This window comes from Eubalaena glacialis, chromosome 17, assembly GCF_028564815.1.
Source record: "Eubalaena glacialis isolate mEubGla1 chromosome 17, mEubGla1.1.hap2.+ XY, whole genome shotgun sequence".
NCBI lineage: Eukaryota > Metazoa > Chordata > Mammalia > Artiodactyla > Balaenidae > Eubalaena > Eubalaena glacialis.
Window position 1 is genome coordinate 7,086,246 of NC_083732.1, and position 19,869 is coordinate 7,106,114.

The 19,869-nt window shown below is 38.9% G+C and overlaps 1 protein-coding gene across 1 annotated transcript in view; it reads right to left on the reverse strand.

The window, feature by feature from the left end:
- TOX (thymocyte selection associated high mobility group box) overlaps positions 1-19,869 on the reverse strand; it is a 295,082-nt gene that overhangs the window by 256,414 nt on the left and 18,799 nt on the right. The window lies entirely within an intron of this gene.

The window sequence follows — 19,869 nt, forward strand, 5'->3', positions numbered from 1 at the left end:
TACTTCCTACACTTGCATTTCTTAACAAAATGTTGAATATTTGTAGAACACAGAAAAAGCAGCAGGTAAAGAGTGAAACACCTTCTTGGTAAGAAAACTAATCATCAATCCAGCAATAAGTATTGAATGAATATTTATCTACCAGGTATCCTGTAAGATACCCAGATGGATCTAGATGAAAAACATCTGGCTCCTAAGAGCTGTACTTCATTGTTGAAACATTATTTATTCACAAAAAAACGATGAAGTGACAATGAAATATAGTGTAAAAAGAGTGCAATATTAAGAACTAAAATATAGTAGACTGCCTCTGAATGTTAGAGATGGAAATTAGAGGAAAATGAAGGTGAACTGGGATCAGGAAAAGTTTAGAAGGAAGATGTGGCCCGTGACCCTGTGGCTCAAAGGAAGCAGAGAACTTGGGTCAAGTGTGAGCATTCAAGGTGAGAGTGGCACGGAAAAGATCGAGACACAAGAATGTATGTACAGCACTCAGAGGGAGTATGGGACGCCAGGCCTCTGGGAACAGAGGGCTATAGCATCACAAGGCGGCCACGCAAGGTGTAAGCTTTCATGCAAGAGAAAGCGAGCGGCCAGTAGAGGAATGAGGAATTACGTTGCGACTAAGGAAGATCAGACGACCCTTTGTTACCTGTAAGCAGATCTGAAGGCAGGGACAGCAGAGAAAGGCTCTTGTGGTGACATAGCTGTGAGATGGTACTGGTGAAAATAGGAATTCCAGCCCAATCCAAGAAGACAAATTGACAAAATTAATTGATGTGATGAAGAAAAGTGTGCAGTTAAAGAAGACTTCCAGATTTTTAGCTTGAAGGACCAGAAGAACAAAGATGATAATGGCAAAAATGATGACAGGGAGACAGTTGATAAGTTTGACTTTGGAAATGTTAGCCTAAAAAAATCTGTAAAAATGAAACATAAAAATCATAGGATTTGATGCCTACTGATGTTAGTTTCTTGGTCAGCTTTACAGACTCACTGCTAAAACCGTGACAGCAGATGTGCCGACTGGAGAAGTAAGGGCAAAGAGAGAAAGGCAGCAGTTGAAGGATGACAAAGACTCCTTGACCAAACTTTAGTCAGGTTCCTCTGAGCCCTCTTCCAACCATGCCTCAACCTTGGACTACAGTGTCCGTCCTGCAGTGTCCAGTTTTAGCAAGAATCTTTCTAAGCTAGTTTAGAGAGAATCCTCCCCTCCAATATCTGATCAAATTCCCCATCTCGCATCATCCCATTCTTTGTATCTGATCACCCTGGCCTGTCTTCAACAAGAATCCTGTTAGGTTGGTTTAGCAAGAATGACCCCTACCCACTGTAATTACCCTTAATAATGTTCCATCCTACACTCTCTCCTGCAAGCTAGCCCTTTGACTATAAATCCCCACGTATTCTTGTTGTATTCAGAGTTGAACCTGATCTCTCCCCACTGCAATAGTCTTGACACAATAGTCTGTCACAATAGTCTGGATTAAAGTCTTCTTATCATTTTGACAAGTTTCAGAATAATTTTTTCTTTAACAAGGGTCAAGTCAAATGGCTTACCCATTACTAAGGGGTCATGAAGAGTCCACGTGCAGGGGAGAGAGATCTCCATTTCTTAGGAGGGGTAAAAAATATACAATGTGATTAACGTAATGGTTATTTTTCAGGCTGGTAATATTTTACTATTAGGGTAGTTAATTGTTGTTATAAATAAATCATCTCTCATGTATGTTTTAAGTGAAAACAATAATTTCTATTCAAAAAGATACCCTTCCCAATAAGTATCATAGATCAAATCTTTTTAGCACACAAAATGCCAGCCCCACATTTAATTATGTTCTTCATTATTACTGTTTTCTAGTTGTATCATACATGGTCTCTCCAAACACTTAAATTCAGGGAAAAGATAGTCTAACAACAAAACAACAACTCTGACCCTATCAGGAGCAAAACTAGAATATCATTTGTATCATACTTTATAAAGCAATTTCACGTACATTATCTCATAGTTAAATCCTTGCAACGGTCCAAAAAGTCAGTAGAATTTTTTTCATTTTCCCAAGCAAATCAAAAGTGGAGAGAGACAGAATGGGCCACGGTCACACAGCTCCTGTACCATCTGTGTCCCTGGCAGAGTTCTGGCCAGGAACTTGGGCATCAGAACCCCACTGACTGCTCAAGGCAGCTCTGGTCTGGGGTGAACGTATCTGAGGAATTCTACTGCAGTCACAGATGACCACTTTTCCTGAAATTAAAAGTGTTCCCCCTGTCATTTAAAGTCTATAACCATGGAAGTAAGTGCTCTTTGTTCTGCCGGTGCGCACACTACTTCCTAATGTGCTTTCAGATGCCCAGCGTCTATGCTGCGACTCCAGCTCCCTGTTTCCCTTGCAAGTTTGGACGAAGATAGATCACCTGTTCCTGATCCATGTAAGTTTACAGTGTCTCTTTCAGTTCTTTTTCATCATGAAGTCTCTGTCAGAGTGAGGCCATTCACTTCCTCACTGGGACATGACCAGGAGAGGCACGACGCTTGGTACCCAAGAAGGTGTGTCTCATGGCTCTGGTCCCTGGGTTTCTGAGGCCCCTCTTACAGAGCTCCCAAAACATACAGAATATATACAAGCACAGACCTGCTATTATTCTCGCCCAGAGTACTGCTCCTGCACTGACTCCCTGCTGGTGGGAGTTGGAAGGTTCCAGATAGTCTTGACGAAAGACTAAGATTTGTCCAGACTAAGAGCCTGAACAATTGACATTTTATTTACATGGCTGATACTGAATGAAGTTCAATACTTATTGATTCTTGCTTGTTTGCTAAGAGCTATGATGTAGAAAATGTGCCATTAAAAAAGGAAAATTTACTTATTGGACTATAAAGAATAGAGACAACTGAAAGCCTGAAAATCCTATATATAGAACAATCATCTTGTCCTTTTAACTCATGGGAAGACAAATGTTCAACATCCTGAGTGGCAGCCCACTGCTTCCAGGGCAGCCTCGGTTGCACCCGGGAATGCATGCGCTACTGCCGGGGGAAGACGGATCGACTCAGGAGGAAAGAAAGGAAGACAAAGGAAATGGAACAAAAAGTATTTTCCACACAAACAGCTGAATTACGAAAAATATTAGTACTGTCACCAAGCATCATAAAGCCTAATTCTACTTGTGCTATATTCCAAGCCCGGGGACAGGTAAAGTTTCACGGGCCAGTTTGTGAACCCTGGGACAAGAGCAGAGAGTGCACGCAAGCGGGGTGAGCAGCCACCGCCTGTCTCTGCGGTCCTATGGGAACCTCGGCAGCCATCACTCTTCCTCCCGGAGCCTGGGACGGCAGCCCCTCCCGCTGGCCGGAGTTCACCTGTGGGGTGGTGGAAATTACAAACGTATACATGCTGTATCTGCCAGTGCACATGCAAGGGTTTTAAATGGGAGAAATTCGATTCTTGTATAGAAAGGGAGTTTTCAAGTTAATTCAGGATCACAGCACCACCGAGTTGAGAGACAGCAAAAACTTCGGTGTGGTTCCCACACAAGATTCTTGCAACTCCGTAAGCCATACACACTCATTTGCTTAAGGCTTGTTTTTATATCTGTTATTGTGCAACAGAAGAGCATCATTCATTATCTCTGAAAAGCAGCGCTTGAAAAAGTATCTTGACACGACGTCTAAGAAAAGTAGAATAAAATACCTCTGAAGGTATTGATCATGTTACTCGGGAAAGCTCTAATAACTGTGACTTGTCAGGCAGAATGAAGCACTAGCTTCTTTTGGCATCATATTCAAAGCACCGGTGAAGAAGTGGATAAAATTGAGGCAAAGAAATAACAGGTAATTCCATCCTATTTTAAAAAGCCATAGATAACTGACAATGGAGTTATTTGAAAAGGCAAATACTGCATGGCAGGCTATCCATGGTTACTGTAATTCTGTACCTTTACCAAAAAATTGTGTATGTATTTCTTTCCATTTTCCCATAATTTAAATTGAATCATTAAATATTTATAAAGGAGAGGAAAAATAAATTTTTTTTACCTTGAGCCATAGTAATCAAAGAGATTTGTTTTAATTTGGTTCTCTGCTCTGAATGTTTCCAGTGAACCCAAGCAGTGATTTGGTTCATTGTGACCATCTGAGGATAGCTTTTGGAAACAGCAACATCATTTCAGCTGAGTTCTGATCTTGCCTTACTCTTGTTAATAACATTTGATAGGCCCTGTAACTAGTACTTTTCGGATATTAGTTCAATTCTATTTTGTAACAGTTTGTATTTGTTTGGCTTGATTTTAGTTTGGAAAAGGCTCATATTTTTTTAATTAAAGGAAAACCACTAACGCCTTAAAAGTCTGCTTTTGAAAGAAAATCTTCCACAGAGAATCGGGAAATTGAAAGCATCACTTTTCAATGGGCCGGCTTCACCGGACTCTACCTTAAGGCCATGAGCTGGGAGGTGTCCTTGAGTCAAGCGGCAGGGTGAAATCTACTGACAGCCAACAGTGAGGGGTTGCTTGCAAACAGTATGACTGCACAGCTAAAACTATCTTAAAATATATTTATGAATTTTACTTAATGCCTATATGTACTGTACATATCTATCCTTCACACAACTGTTAAACATATTCATTTAATGCCTTCTAAGGGTGTGCACGATGATCACTGCTAAGGGGATAGGACAGTGAACAGATAGGGATTTTGTCCTCAAGGGAAAAGCAAGCTAAAATTTATGGGATACCTACTATGTGCCATACCGGAGACTGTACCTTTGTTACAACTACAATCGTTCTCAAGAATAATGTTGAGAAGTCATACGACTTTTGTCAGCTAAGGGATAAAATGGCTTTTAAGTTTTCTTTTAATATATCTTCATTACTGTATCTCCATACTTGTGAATTTGTATGATTTCTCCATAAATTAATGGGAGAAAGAGGCTATGTCCCTCATCCCTTCCCTTTCTTTATTCTGAAATTAGGGAGGAAAAGAACCTCACATTTATCCAATTTCATTTCTCCCTACCCCACCCCCTTCACTATTTTCTTAAAAGAATTCACAGTCAGTTAGAGATTTGCACTGAAGAGGCTATTTCTCCGGTTCTATTGCGGTAGCTGGGGTGGGGGAGCGTGGGTAAGCAGAGAAAACCTGACTCCAAGTACAGGCTTTCCTTTGTACCTCGATGGACAATCAACAGACTAACTCAGGAAAGGAATTCCAAGTACAGTTGCCTTAATAGGCTAAAATTAGAACGAGGGGTAGGACAGAGAAAGGAGGAACAGAAAAGGAGGGAGAGAAACAAGGAGAGGCTATATAAATGTACTTTGTAAACTCTTCCTCTTGGAACCTACACATTATTATTATTATATTTATTTAAGCAAAATTTTAAATCACTATTTAAATGCTAGCTGTCTCTATGTTAAATCCTCTTAGTTCTCTATATCATGGGGGGGGGGGGAAGAGAGCTTAACAATCCAACTGTCCTCCTATCAACAATTCAAATGATATTTTAAGAGTCATTCCAATTTATTTGGTTATTAGACAGGTTTACCGGAAAAATAAAATAAAAATGAGTGCCTGATCATTTCAGTTTTTAATCCAACACTACAAGGAACATTTTTGCAGATGAAATATACTTGCAACAATAATGCTTTGAAATAAACGCTATTAAAAAAGCTTAGGGAATGATTATATTTTATTTCAATAGAAAAAAAAACAATTGAACTCTGCTCTTGTCTTCTGTTTCAACATCATGTCTCTGTCCCTCCTCCTCTTGTAATAAATATTCTCTTGCCAGCCCTGTTACTGACAATAATGTAGGTGAACTCTGCACCATGGACATCTGTCATTATTAATGACCATGGGAGAGAGAAACGATAACTCTCTCTTTTAGGAACCAAGAGGGCAAAACGCTATAGAAATTTCCTTTCATGTTTTCTGATGCTAGAATATTTGCATTTATCCTTTCTAAACTCACCAATAAGCCTCAGTAGCAGAACAGGAAAAAAACCTCACATTTTTAAACTTCAATTGAAGAATACTGTTAATACAGAAGACACTTGTTGCTATATGAAAGTTTTTATGAAAACAATATTATACTCAATGTTTTAGGTATACAATACATATAATCCTTTTAAAGCTCAGACTATAAAGAAATGTTATGGTAGGAACATTTCTTTTACTCACAGGCTTAAATAACTTTTAATATGACTAGCCCACAGAATGCTCTTACTAAAATAAAAGCATTCCATTCACTAAGTTTATAAAAGTATATATTTATTTTAAATTATGCCTCTTAGGTATTTGTACTTGAATTTTCAAAGTATTAAAATACTGTTTTTATTATCAAAATATAAACTAAATGCTATAGAAACAAAGAGCTTCTTTAAGAACAAAGAGCCCTTATTCACGTCTCAGAAAAATGAGGATGATTGTGCTAATACTGTGCTGGAAGACAGCCACAGAAGTCTGTACGAGCCACTTTTTAATTGAAGGACAGATAACATTCTCTAATAAAATAAAAATATACCAGTTCATGCAGACATTTTATTTCAAACTAATTCTTAGGCAACAACCTTCCGACTGTTCTCAATTTTAAACTACCTACACTTAGTATCTTTTACTTCTTAGCATTGATGCTGATGAAATGTTGTCATGGGTTATTCTGACTTACTGGAAATGGACTTTTCCAGAACTTAAAGTTGAAGACTTCAATAGATTGGGAGGGCTCAGTTTAAGCCACTAACATGCTTTTCTAAGTCTCTCTTGTCTTCTCACTGCTCCTTGCACTGTTCTATTGACATGCGAAACTCTAGAGATGTCAGCTTTTGTCAATGTTACCGTCTACACAGCTATTAGTAGCTTTTTTAGAAAGTATAAAGAAATATTAGAAAAAAATTTGTCTTTCAACAGATTTTTAGAAGACATATCCAAATTTTAAACATTCTCTACCCAAATCCCAAACTGAAATATAGTTTTCCAAATGCAGTGCCAAGTATAAATGTAATTGTATATGTCAATGAATACTGTAGTAACAACTCCAGATTTTACGTCTGTTTAAATGATAAATCATGCCAAATAATAGGAAACAAACCAAGCAAAGAAATATGAAAATAGGATGGTCAGAAGTGGGCCCTACACATCTCCCTGAAAAATGTCAGCCTCCTCCAGATACTACTACACAATAGCAAGGACCAAGACAGCCTTTGATCTGAGAGATATTCTACTACCAAACTTAAAGGAAAACAATCCCCTCGATTCTTATGCACATACTTCAGTGAATGAATCAACAATAATTAGTCATATTCCAATTATATATTCTACCAGCCACCAAAGAGTACACTCAACTTTGAAATAAGTTTGTCTACATTCACTTTAAGAAAAAATTAAATCCAGTCAAACATTTTTTGTTTGTTTGTTTTTTTAATTACATGACGCCAAAATAACCCATTTGAAATTGTCATTTTCCATTTTCTTGTTGGTTCAAATGTAAATATACTGAAGAAAGGCAGCAGGCTTTGTGCTGGGAGAGGGTCTCTTCTATTTTATCAGATGATCCTAACACTTCTCTTATTATCATAGAAGTGAAACTAAGGGTGTGAGATTTGGGAGAACGAGAATGGGAGAGGTTTTTCTTTACACATCTTCCTTCCTCAGAGTCTCCCGTTACAAATTTTCAGGGTGAATCAAACCGTCCCACCAAAGCTCATAGAGAATAAAACCTGTTTGACTCCTGGGGTGTGGGGAGCACAATTTCCCACTCCCCAACTCCATGCCTGATCTTCTCTCTCCCCACCTATTCCTGTCAGATGACACAATCAGGCCAAATGGGTTTGTTTCTATCTTTGTTACTGTTTTTGCTTAAGAGACTCCCCTCATCAGAGGCGTAGGCCTTAGTCCCACTTAAATTTTTAGTCACTAAAACTGAAAAAGAAGTATCAATAAACATTTCAGGAACATAAAATCATTCCATTCAACCAACTGCTCTGAATCAAATTAGTTCAGAACACTTTATCCTTAAAACTTCAAAAACATTGTGATACTAAATATTCAATATTATCAGTCAAGCAAATTGGCCCAGATCAAATGAGCAAATTTTTTAAATGAGATTGCTAAATTTCTTGGCTTGATAGCTTTGTAATAAATAATGTGCTTCTACTCAATCCGTACATTAAGTCTTTTATGTGGCCTTAAGGCACTCTCTGATAGCTATGCCCATTACAATGTAGCCATAGAAACTGACACATTTATTTCTTGGATTAGTGTGCCATTGAAAATATTAATATGATGCAGTAAATGGGGATTTAATCTAATCTACTGATGGTAGGATGAAGTTAGTAAAAGGTTGAGTGCCCTTATGGAGAAAGAAAAAATTATATCTGCAGAGAGAAGCTTGTTATTGGTTATAAAGATCAACTAAACAGCCTATGACATATTATGCACTTTCTACATTTAAACAGACTTTGTCAAACTCAGCACGGAGGCTTTCTGCAGGCTGAAAAATGCTTTTACACATATATATTAAAGATTTCAATATCCAAGCTGAAACACCTTTTATCTATAAGCGTAAACAAAAGAGCACACCTCTCACAACATACTTTGTGAAACATGGCACCCAGGGTGAAACTGGCATGCCCAAAACCATTTGAGTAAAATTTCTTTTATTTTGAATTGAAGGTATTTGCTTAGCCTTTCACCTCTGCCAAGGGTTTTTAAAAAAAACAAAAAACATCAGAAAAACTTCACCAAAGAAAGCCAATTTTATTTAACATGTTCTGAGAAAATGCAGCCAATCAATTTCACCGTTAATTTCATTAATTTCTAACTGGAAATCAGATATGAATAAATACTCCTTTTGTTGTGGGATAGATCACACTTGACTCTGATGTCTCCTAATAATTCATAGGATTCCAGGTCTGTCCCCCCTTTACTCTGCAGCAAACTACATAAATTTCAAAGATATATTCTGACAGATGAGGCATTGGTGAAAAGCAAAGTATAGCACTTTGTCCTTGAAAAGTTAACATGCAATGCCATAAAGTATTCAAATAATAATTTACTCAATCTTTCAGGGTAATTAAAATGCTCGAGATGTTGGAGAAAATCACCTTGAGCTTATAAAACTGGAAAGCCCCCCCTCTCCTCTCTGCATGCAAGCTGCCCCTGCAGACCTACCACATGCTTTCCCAGTTATGGGGTTTGATTTCAGAAGATAATAAATAGCCAGGATCTAATTTTGCCATGTCACAACCGATTATGTTTCACAAGAAAAGGTGGAGTGCTCACCTACCAGATGAAGGTGAAACATAAAACCACTTTTATTTATGTCATGTGTCCAAATTCAACTCAACCTGGCACTGGGTACTGTGAATGCGTGGAGTTCCACTGTCATGTGAATTTATGCACCTCAAGCAAGTGTCACATATAAACATAAATTTAATCAAAGGGTTGGAAACCTTGATTACAAAAAAAAAAACCAAAACAAAACACGTTTTTGACATCTAATATAAATTATTTTCATGTGTTTTGTTACTACTTTTCAGAAGGTCACAAAGAAAGAATAAGACATTAAACAGATACAGCCTATGGCTATATCTTAATTCAGGTGATGATTAGCAGTATAATTTAGACCCAGACTCATTTTTAAAGGCTTTTTTTTTTTTTTTAACTTTCAGACGTTCACTTCCCCCCACTATCTCAATCAATTGTCCTGTATAAAGTTGCTCAGTCATAACAACGTAAAGGAAAATTTATCACAGGAATTTATATTTCCAATGGGAATATAATCAGGCCTGAGTCTTTGACCCTCCAAGTAAAATGAAAGCCTCCAGACATTTTCTGGATGAGCTAGGTCAAAAACATGTTTGTAGGTCATGAGTATAACTGCTCCAGCATTACATTTTGGGTGCAGAATCAAAGGCAAAGTTTGGACATCAGAGTTCCTGCTGCTGTTCATGTCAAGAGGATAAAACAGAAGGCTGATAACAATAGATTAACAAGCCCCGGGTATTACTCAGCCGTTCCCCTCAGTTGGATAGGCTTTGGACAGAATTTTAATGACTAAAAAAAATTGCATATGATGAATAAGGATGTCGTTTTCAATTAACATGAACAAAGGATCATTCCCATATTTGGCAAATGAGGTAGCCGTGGTGTAAGAAAAGCTGGGGTATTCACAGACAATGCATCACCCTCGCAAATCAAAACAAGCTGATGACATTCGGGTACCTTCGCACCGACTCGACTGCAGTTTCTAGCAGGTACTTACTAGCCACCGATTATAGAAGGCACTAAGAGCCTCCTATTAACTAAAAATAATACTGATTTTAATATATTACCAGTTAGTGAGATGGCACACTTAAACCTAAATGGACTGCAGAACGTGTCAGCACCCAAGTTTATTTAAGATAAAATGCCTAGAGGCCTAAAAAAGAACGTACGATTGGTATTCCACGACAAACTGGAAATCAAAACCTTAATAAAGTTTAACCTCTGGAAACTTACTTTGCTACAGGCCTTCGAAGAGCGCCTCAGGCTGACAAGAACGGCAACGCGCTCACTCAGGACGCAGCACTGGCGCTCACGACGTAGCGTGCATGCGTGCTCAGGACGTAGCGTGCGTGCTCAGGACGTAGCATGTATGCCTGATCAGGACGTAACGTGTGTGCTCAGGACGTAGCGTGCGTCCGTGCTCAGGACGTAGCGTGCGTGCTCAGGGCTAGCGTGCGTGCTCAGGACGTAGCATGTATGCCTGATCAGGACGTAACGTGCGTGCTCACGACGTAGCGTGCGTGTGTGCTCAGGACGTAGCGTGCGTGCGTGCTCAGGACGTAGCGTGCGTGCGTGCTCAGGGCTAACGTGCGTGCTCAGGACGTAGCATGTACGCCTGATCAGGACGTAACGTGCGTGCTCACGATGTAGCGTGCGTGCGTGCTCAGGACGTAGCGTGTGTGCGTGCTCAGGATGTAGCGTGCGTGCGTGCTCAGGGCTAACGTGCGTGCTCAGGACGTAGCATGTATGCCTGATCAGGACGTAACGTGCGTGCTCACGATGTAGCGTGCGTGCTCAGGACGTAGCGTGCGTGCGTGCTCAGGACGTAGCGTGTGTACGTGCTCAGGACGTAATGTGCGTGCCCAGGACGTAGCCTGTGAGGTTAGGGTTGTATGGTACAGCCCTTATCTTTTGGTCACTTCTGGTTGTGTGTTTCCTCACTTTAGGGGCCTGTCTTGAGTTCAGTTGGTTGTGGGACCATCATAGTGACCTCTTTCAGCTCAATAACCTGGGGGAACAATCAGAATTCCTTCAAGTCCCTCAAGTATCTCCTATCTTACCAATAGTGCTGTTGGAAGTGACTTCTCAGATTCAGTGACTGCCAGGGGATTCCTTTCACTCTTTGGTGGCATGTAAGAGCCTCAGGGAAGCAAGAACAGCCTTACTTAATTGAAAGCATTAACCATAAGCTCTGTGGGCTAGTAGTGCCATCCACTCTGAGAATGTAAGGCTTTTTTTTAACCATCAGTCTCCAGTGATGGCACATCAGACTGACGTCCCCACCAGACTCAATTTACTGGCCACTGATGTGGTCAGGTGCCTTCAGTGCACTATGGCCAAATGTGAAATCATTTTTCCCCAAGCGTGTTCTACTGGGTTACACAAAGTTAAACAAATGATAATCCAGCAGGACTTCTCAGAACCTTTTATAAGCTAACGTGTAGTGAGTCTCTTGAGAATGTATGCAATGATATTTTAATTTTTTTGACCTAGGAAAACTTTGCTGTCATGGAGCACCTATTAACTTCACAAGACACTCATATTCCCAGCAAATAGTCTGGAAAATCCTGCTGTAGGTAACTGAAGTAAAGTTATTATCAGTATACTAACTGCTCTGTAATTCTTTAAGTTTTGCCTAGTTCTAGAAGCTCATTGGTAGTACCCATTTGTTTTGTTTCCAGTGCATAATATGACCAGCCATCATCTAATGTCAAGATATGCACTTTGTGTATCCTTTGTGTATTTCTAATGAAATTTAGAAGGAAAAGGCAAACCAGAGAATGCCAATAGTGCCTGATATTAACAGAAGCACCTCCAAAGAAAGGAGGGGTCCAGGATGCTGGGGAGGGTTAGATATAACTTTCCCAAGGCTATGAGCTCCTTGGAGAAGAAATTCAGGTATTCCCAGTACCTGCTTTCAGATGAATCCACAACATTGCCCACAATTCCTTGTTCTTATCTTGGTTGGCTCCTTCTCCCTCATTTCACAGCACCTGTTCCAAACCTTCACTCATCTTTTCAAAGCTGCTAACCAACCCCATCTCATCACTCTGAGCATATGACCCTGCTCTGTTCACTAAGCAACCAGGGACATTGGTGGGCACGTCCTCAAGTTAGAGCCCATGAGATATAAATCAACCACCTTCTGACTTTTTCCTTACTTGCTTCCTCCAGTTGCAAAGCATTGGTGCCCTTCCTTCCACTGAAGGCAGCGCCATTTCAGCTCCACTCCAGCCCCAGTGGGTCCTGAGACTGCCTCCACAAGATTGGGCTTCATCAAGTTTCACCACTCACTCCTTATCCAACAGCACTATCTTCTCCATATAAATATACTCAAGTCTCTCTAATCCAAAAATAACCACTCCAGCTCTCTGTCTCCCCCAAACACTGCTCAATCTCTTTCCTTCCTCCTCAGGTAAATGTATTGAAGAGCCACCCATACTCTCGGCCTCGACAGCTTCAATTCCTCTCATTCCTAAGTCCATCATTATCTGACTTCTAGACTCATCACTCCATTAAAACTACTTTCATCAAGTTGCTGATGATGTCCATATTGGCAAATTCTGTGGCCATTTCTCAGTCTTTATCTTACTGTAATATTCACTATTGACAACACACTCCCTAGAACTCTTTATTCTCTTGGCTTCAGAGACACCACTCTATCCTTATTCTTTTTTTTTTTTTTTTTTTTTTTAATCTCTTTCTCTGGTCATCACTTAAAACTTGGGCTCCCCGATGATTCCATTCTTGGTCTATTTCTCGTCATTCCTAATAAGCTCTTCTTGGATAATACTGACAGGTCTGGGTTTTAGTCTTAGCTCGGTTTTGTGCCTAGCTCCTTTAGCCTGTTTCCTCATCTGTAAATTAAAGTTAATGATAGCATCTCTTTTATAGGGTTGTTATAAAAATTACATAATTCATGTAGAGTATTTAGCACAGGGCTACACACATGCCTGGTACATGGTATCAGCAAATGTTGTTGTCATGTTGGAAATGATTTTCTTTCTCAGTCACTGGCATCCAAGCAGTCATCCACATCTGATTTTCCCTCTTGTATCCATCACAAATCCTTCCATTGATCTCTGCCACGTTAGATCAGTGTTACCACTTCATTCTCCCTTCATCTACCTCTAGGTCAATGGTTTTCAAAATTTCCTCCAAAAAGTCCTAAGATTCCTCTTTTTCTATCTCCTATGTTTATTAAATCTCAGTGTATACGTTTTTAAAAAGGTTTTGCTGCCATAAAAAGTTGGAAATCTATCAGACTGATGGATTCCTGGTTGCTATTCCTGCCTTCCATCCTGTCTTTACAAATCCATTCACTGCACCAAAGCCAGAGTAATCTCTCTACAATCTACATCTGATAAGTTACTTCCTCAATAAAACCTTTAAATGGCTTCTTATAAACATAAACAAGTAAATGTCAACCTCTTTAACATAACTCATGAGGCCAGAGTCTAACCCCAGCTCCGATCCTTCTTGTTCTAGCAAAACCAATGTGCAAGCCCCAAAGTCGTCCCCAAAGTCTCAGGACGACTCACACCCACCTTGGTTTATGTTGGTCTCTTGATCTGGGAAACACTTCCCACCTTTCACCTGGCTAATTCTTACTGGATTCTTCATTTCCCATCATCTTCTCCATGAAGTCTTCTTTGAAGTCCAGGCGACTAGGGCTTCCCTTTGTCCTCCCTTCAGCATCTTCCACAGTACACTGTAATTACCTGTTTATTTATGTGTCTCTCTGCCCTACTAGACTGTGAGCTTTTCAGGACAACGACTGTATCCTGTTAACCTTGAACCTCCTACATCTAGGTCAGAACAAGTGCACTAGAAATGTTTGTTGTTCTGACATAAACTGCGTGTTCTTGAGAAGCAACAAGGTATAGCAGAAAGAACATTGGAAAGGACTGGCAAACAGGTGGTCAGCTGCTTTTGGTATCCATACCCAAGCCAGTGAGCACTGCATCTAGAAGGGCAAAGGGAGGCTAGCTCTGAGCTGAGCGAGAAAATTCAGAAGATCGATGAGCACTTTCTCCATGGGCATGGGATGGGGTCACGGTAGACATTCTGTAATCCAGACCTTTCTGTCCTTCCTATGTAGGCTCTGAGGTGACAGCCTCCTTCCGATTCTGGTTTCATCGCTTACTGACCGCCAGTTATTTATTATGCCTGAGCTTCATCTCTCTATAGCCGTGTCCACTCTCCGTCATAGTTGCTAAGAAATAATGTAGGTGCAAGCATTTACAGAAGTGGAAAGTCCTGGAACAAACTGTGTCTTATTCTTAACTCCCAATAGAATCAAGCAAAGGTGGTGAATGTTCAGTTAACATTCAATGAATGATTACTATGTACTTCGTTATATCTCGACATAGCCTAAGTGCTCTGTCATATTTCAATTACTTCTAATTGAAATATTTCAGTTGCTAAAAATGCTTTTGAGCCAACTCTTGGGAAAGTTGTTACTCCAAAAATGTTTCCTTTAAGCCTGGCGAAGTAATTAAATATTTACAGCTATCTCTACACAAATGGGGGAATACCTGCCTAGAAAATGTACATAAAGTCGTTTCTTTCTGCTGTAAGGTACAAACTTTTCTGCTCAGTTGCACTCGCAACAGGGACCTGTCTGCTTGAAAATACATTCTTGCTTCTGTACATATATGCTTAATTAAATAGTAGTTACGTGGTAACATGTCTTAGCTACAAATCCTATTTTTTCCCAAATAATTCAATCCTTTTAAAATAACTCAGGAGGATTCAATTATAGACTTGATCAACTTTTATTGGTCTGTTGCTAAGTGCCAATAACAAAATTCCCTGCAGAGAATGTCACATCATTTGCATTTACTTATGGCTTATTACACTAAACAAGACAAATAATCACTTACAACATCAAAGTATCAAAAGAGTGATGGTAAATTATTATTTACTGGAAAATTATGATAAACTAAAACACAGTACAACAGAGCATGATTCCAATTTGGTTTAAACTTACATGCTTTACAGATTCTGTGATACTCAATATATGTTAAATGCATCTCTAATAATATAAACATTTATGCTTAAATAAAAATAGTAAAAGCAATAGAAAGATACACACTAAACTATTGGCAGAGGTTATTTCTGGAGGTAGCACTGGAGGGGAAAGTGGGAATGTTTTGACCTTTTATTTTGTTTATGTCTGCATAATTTATAATATAAACACAAGAATAGGTATTATAATTATTACATAATTATTGGGCTTGAAAGATTTATAATAATAATCAAATTTTTAATTATTATTATGAGCGATAATAATTACTGCGTCTGAAAGACTTCGTAATTAAAATTTTTAAAAAGACAAACCAATAATTGGCATGAGTTGCAGTATAGAAGGATTTGTGAAGCAGTGCAGAATTTGGAAGTAAATACACAGACTGTACTTTTAACAGGTTTGACATTTCTGAAGAATGAGCAATACTCCTCAAAGTTATTTACGTCCCCAAGGAGGTATACATTTTCGCGGACAACTTTATAAGGGAAACATATATTTTAGTCACCTTTCATCCTGGTTTCTAAAGAAAGGACACTCAAAGAGCCTTTTTGTCTTACTGATGCCATTATATTTGGTAGCAGCACAAAAAAGTCCACTGCTACATTGTATCCCAAAATAATGGTACAAGTGAAGACTAGATAATGATTTCTTTTCCTAATATCTGAATACCATTAGTCAACATTTACTAACATTTGCATTTCTTTTACAGCACCGTCACTAACTTACATCCTCATTATGCAAATATCTTATACAGCCTATAATGTTCTAAGTGCCCAAGAGCAGGAATTATATCTAATCATAATTGTATTTTCCATGGTTTTGTTAATTTCTGTTAAGTAATTGAGGTCACTCATTTTGGGACATACTTTCATTTTGCAATTAGATACATAAAAAATATTTGCTTTAAAAGTCGTATTTTTTAGCTTTCCATAGAAATTTCAGAGGTATATTCTGCCCATATTCCAGCACATTAGAAAAATTATGCTTAAGATTTCTAACATTCACTTCAAGGGGAGCTTTCTTGCATTGCCAATGTTGACTTTTCATGCATTTAGTTTTCTCAAGAATACCCTGAAAGAAAAGTCATAGTAAAAATAACAAAAGAGAAGCAGATTCTTGCGCATTGTTTAGAAACAAGACTTCAATAAGGTGAAATAAACTAGCATTTCCTTGGCTATTCTCCCTGAGCCATGATTTGAATGTTTAGGCAGACATGCTGGTTGTCTGCTTTCTTCAAGGACTCAACAGAACCCATGGACTGTAGAATAGGTTTCTGGAGATGGATTTATGCCAGCTCACTCATTAGCATATTCCTATTCGGTCATGTAGTAGCCACGTGATTTTAAATAATTCACTTAAACGCTCTGAACCTCAGTTTCCTTTACTGTATAGCGGATATCCAACTCTACCACACTCCTTCTGCCCCCAAGTGTTGTTACACATTTCAAATGTGTGTACAAATGCCCTGTAAACAATAAGGGAGAATACCAATTAAAGGATAATTGCTCATTATCAAATTACAAGTATAAATGGAATGGTAATGTCTCTTTCACACTCTTATTATCACCTGGTGAAATGGACAAACGTGGTTTTAAAAATGACTTTAATTAGTTTAATTTTCTAACACCCATTAGCACTCCTAATATTAGTAGCATGAAGAGCTTTTGTTCGACCCCTAATATGCGGGTCATTACTAACCCATCTTAACTTCCTTGTACTTTGTCTATTCACTTTTTACTAACTTCAAACCAAAGCTGAAAGTCATAACACACAGAGAGTGCATACCTCCAACGTAAAAGTGAGTGCCTCTCACCTTTTATGGAATGTGTAATAGTCAAACTGTGACAATGAAACTCAGATTGTCCTAAAATATCTTAGTAGTTCTCCAAACTCTGTCTCTCTCTCACACACACACACATTATAAGTCTATATTTTAGTTAAGAGATTAAAACTCCACTCAGAAATCCAAACAAAGATAATTTGGCTTCCGCTTTGCAGACAATGGTAATATAATTTCAGGTAATTATAGAGAAAATAAAAAAGATGGTGAGAGGCACAGAGGATCGTAGGAGGAGGGGCATTCTGTTGACGCTTGTGGATTTGTGGACACCTGGAACCCCTGCAGGGCAAACACTGTTAAGAGCCAGGAGAAGTGTGTAACTGGTGTCTTTGCATCGTTTCTTTCAGTGAAAGGCCTCCTGTTCTGTCCATCGTGCGCCCAGCTGGTGTGTCCTGTGTAAAAGTCTAGAGGCATCTCGGGTCAGAACTTCTTTGTCTGACTTTTCTTGGGGCCTAAAGTGTCAGTTTATTCATGAGATAAATTCATCTCAGCAAGTGTATCAGGGAATGAGGCTAGACGGCCATCCCAGGTGAGATGCACATTTTACTGTGGCCAACTGTTGCCCATGCGTCAGCTTCTGATCTGGGACTCGGCCTTGCCTGAAGGTGCCCAGAGCCATATGTGGGGGGAGCACCTGAGGTTCGGGAGGCCTGCTGGCACCTTCAGGGCAGGTGTCTAACTTAAAGTGATGCCATGTCTGGGACGGTTCTGACCATCGGACTAAGATGATAAGTGCACGCTCGTTACTGCACTGGTGTGATCTTACAACAGTGCCGCCAGCTTCAACACCAGTCTGAGGGACTCCAAGGAAGACTAAGTTAATGAGTTTCAGAAGTGATGTTTACAAACAGCATGAGGCCCTCTGGCCATGTTGATGCAGCCAGAGTGAGTTTTGTAGCAGCAGCAATTAATGATCACTGAACACTTCTGTTCCAGGCCGGCTGGGTGGTGTTTTACACAATTTCTATCATTTAATCCTCACCATAAACCCTATAAAGGAAATAGTATTATTGCTTCCATTTTGCAGATGAGAAAACTGAGGCACAGAGAATGACTGAAAATCGAGCCCTAAGAATATTTCTCTTTTATGTTATTCTCTCCAAATTTTTAATTTTTAAAGTATAAACTCCTTTTTTTTTCTAAACCAAAAACTTCTTGAAGTCAGGAACTTTGCCTTCTTAAATCCTGCTGATATTTTATTTGCTAAAGAGAGAGCAGACTGATAGAAGGCAGGCCCGCCCGTTTGGAAAGCCTGCACACTCTCCACTTAAAATACGGCCTTTCAAGGTGCCTGAAACAGCAATGCTAGGATTTGTCCCAGCAATGTAAGAATCCTAATAATGATGATAATAAGCCTGCATGAGCCGGGCAAGAAACTGTTTCAGTTCATCAAGATGCCTGATTGTGGATGCCTGGCTTACTCTTTCAGGCTGAGCTAAACCCCTGGGTTCTTCCCAGCTCCCTGGGACTCCTTGACTTCTGATTCTCAAACACCTTTCCTAACTCACCCTATTAATACAATGAAACAACAGAGAAATGTTTATCATTTGCCACTTTAACAAACGGAAGTTGCCATTGAGCCTAAATGGTTGTTTTTAAAAGTGACCTCAATTTAAAAAAATGACATTTTTCTATTAAGATGTCAAGATGGAACTGGTTAAAACCATGTTCAAAATTTCCTTGGAAACCCACTTTGCTGTGTTGTTTAGTCATTAAACTGATCAGGTTATAATGAATCCTAGTGGTATTTCATGAATGGCAACACCATTGAACTTGTAAATTTGGTGTCTATGATAGAGAGGCCTCTGGTTGCTTTTAGTCGCAGGACCTCTTGATATTATGGAATTTACTATTTTACAAATCAGCAGATACCCCTGACTCTTTGGTCAGGAAAGAATATTGGAGGTAATGGAGCCTCTTGTTTTGGAGAAAAGATGAGAAATTAGTAACTTATCCCACATCATGTGGTTAGTTCTATAATTAGCATCTACATCTTGGGATTCCTTCTGCATCTTCTTTCTACCACACAAAGCTACAAATAGACCATTTAATCAACTGATTTCATTACCATTACTAATCATCAGAATTATGTAAGAGGTTACCTGGAAGACAGACACCAAATGGCTTAGTACCAAATAAATGAACAATTATGTTGTTTCAAAAAGTTTATTGATAAATGTAATCACTGAATAAAATCGAGGCATGTAATCAATTATCTGAATATTCCTGAACATTGGACATTATAGACTTATATGAACACACATACCCATAGGATATTAGCATTTGACTCAAATCTGTCTAATTTCTCAAAGAGGGAAGCAATCACTCTATGTTGGCACGTGACAGCAGGAAACACATAAGCTGATTATATTTTAACTATTTCCTAGTATATATATTTTAAATGTCATAACTTTATAAAAGATGGCCTACCATGTAGTTGTTCTAATGTAAGTACAGTTTGGGAGTGAAATAAACTGGTAAAGAAAAAAATCCACTGAAGAGGGTAACAGAGTGTACCATATGGCTCTCAAAGTCAACCAAATCTCTTTTTGGAAGACTCTCAAAGACCCTAAGAACTGGCTTTTTTTTAAAGGCGAACATTTCTCTTTGTAATGTAAAAGAAAGTTTCTTGATTTTGTCATTAAATCTAAATGTATTCCATATTTGAATATATGGCATTCTAGTTTCCATTTATAGACATGGAGTAGAGTTGCGTCTTTTTTTTCCCCTAAAATGCAA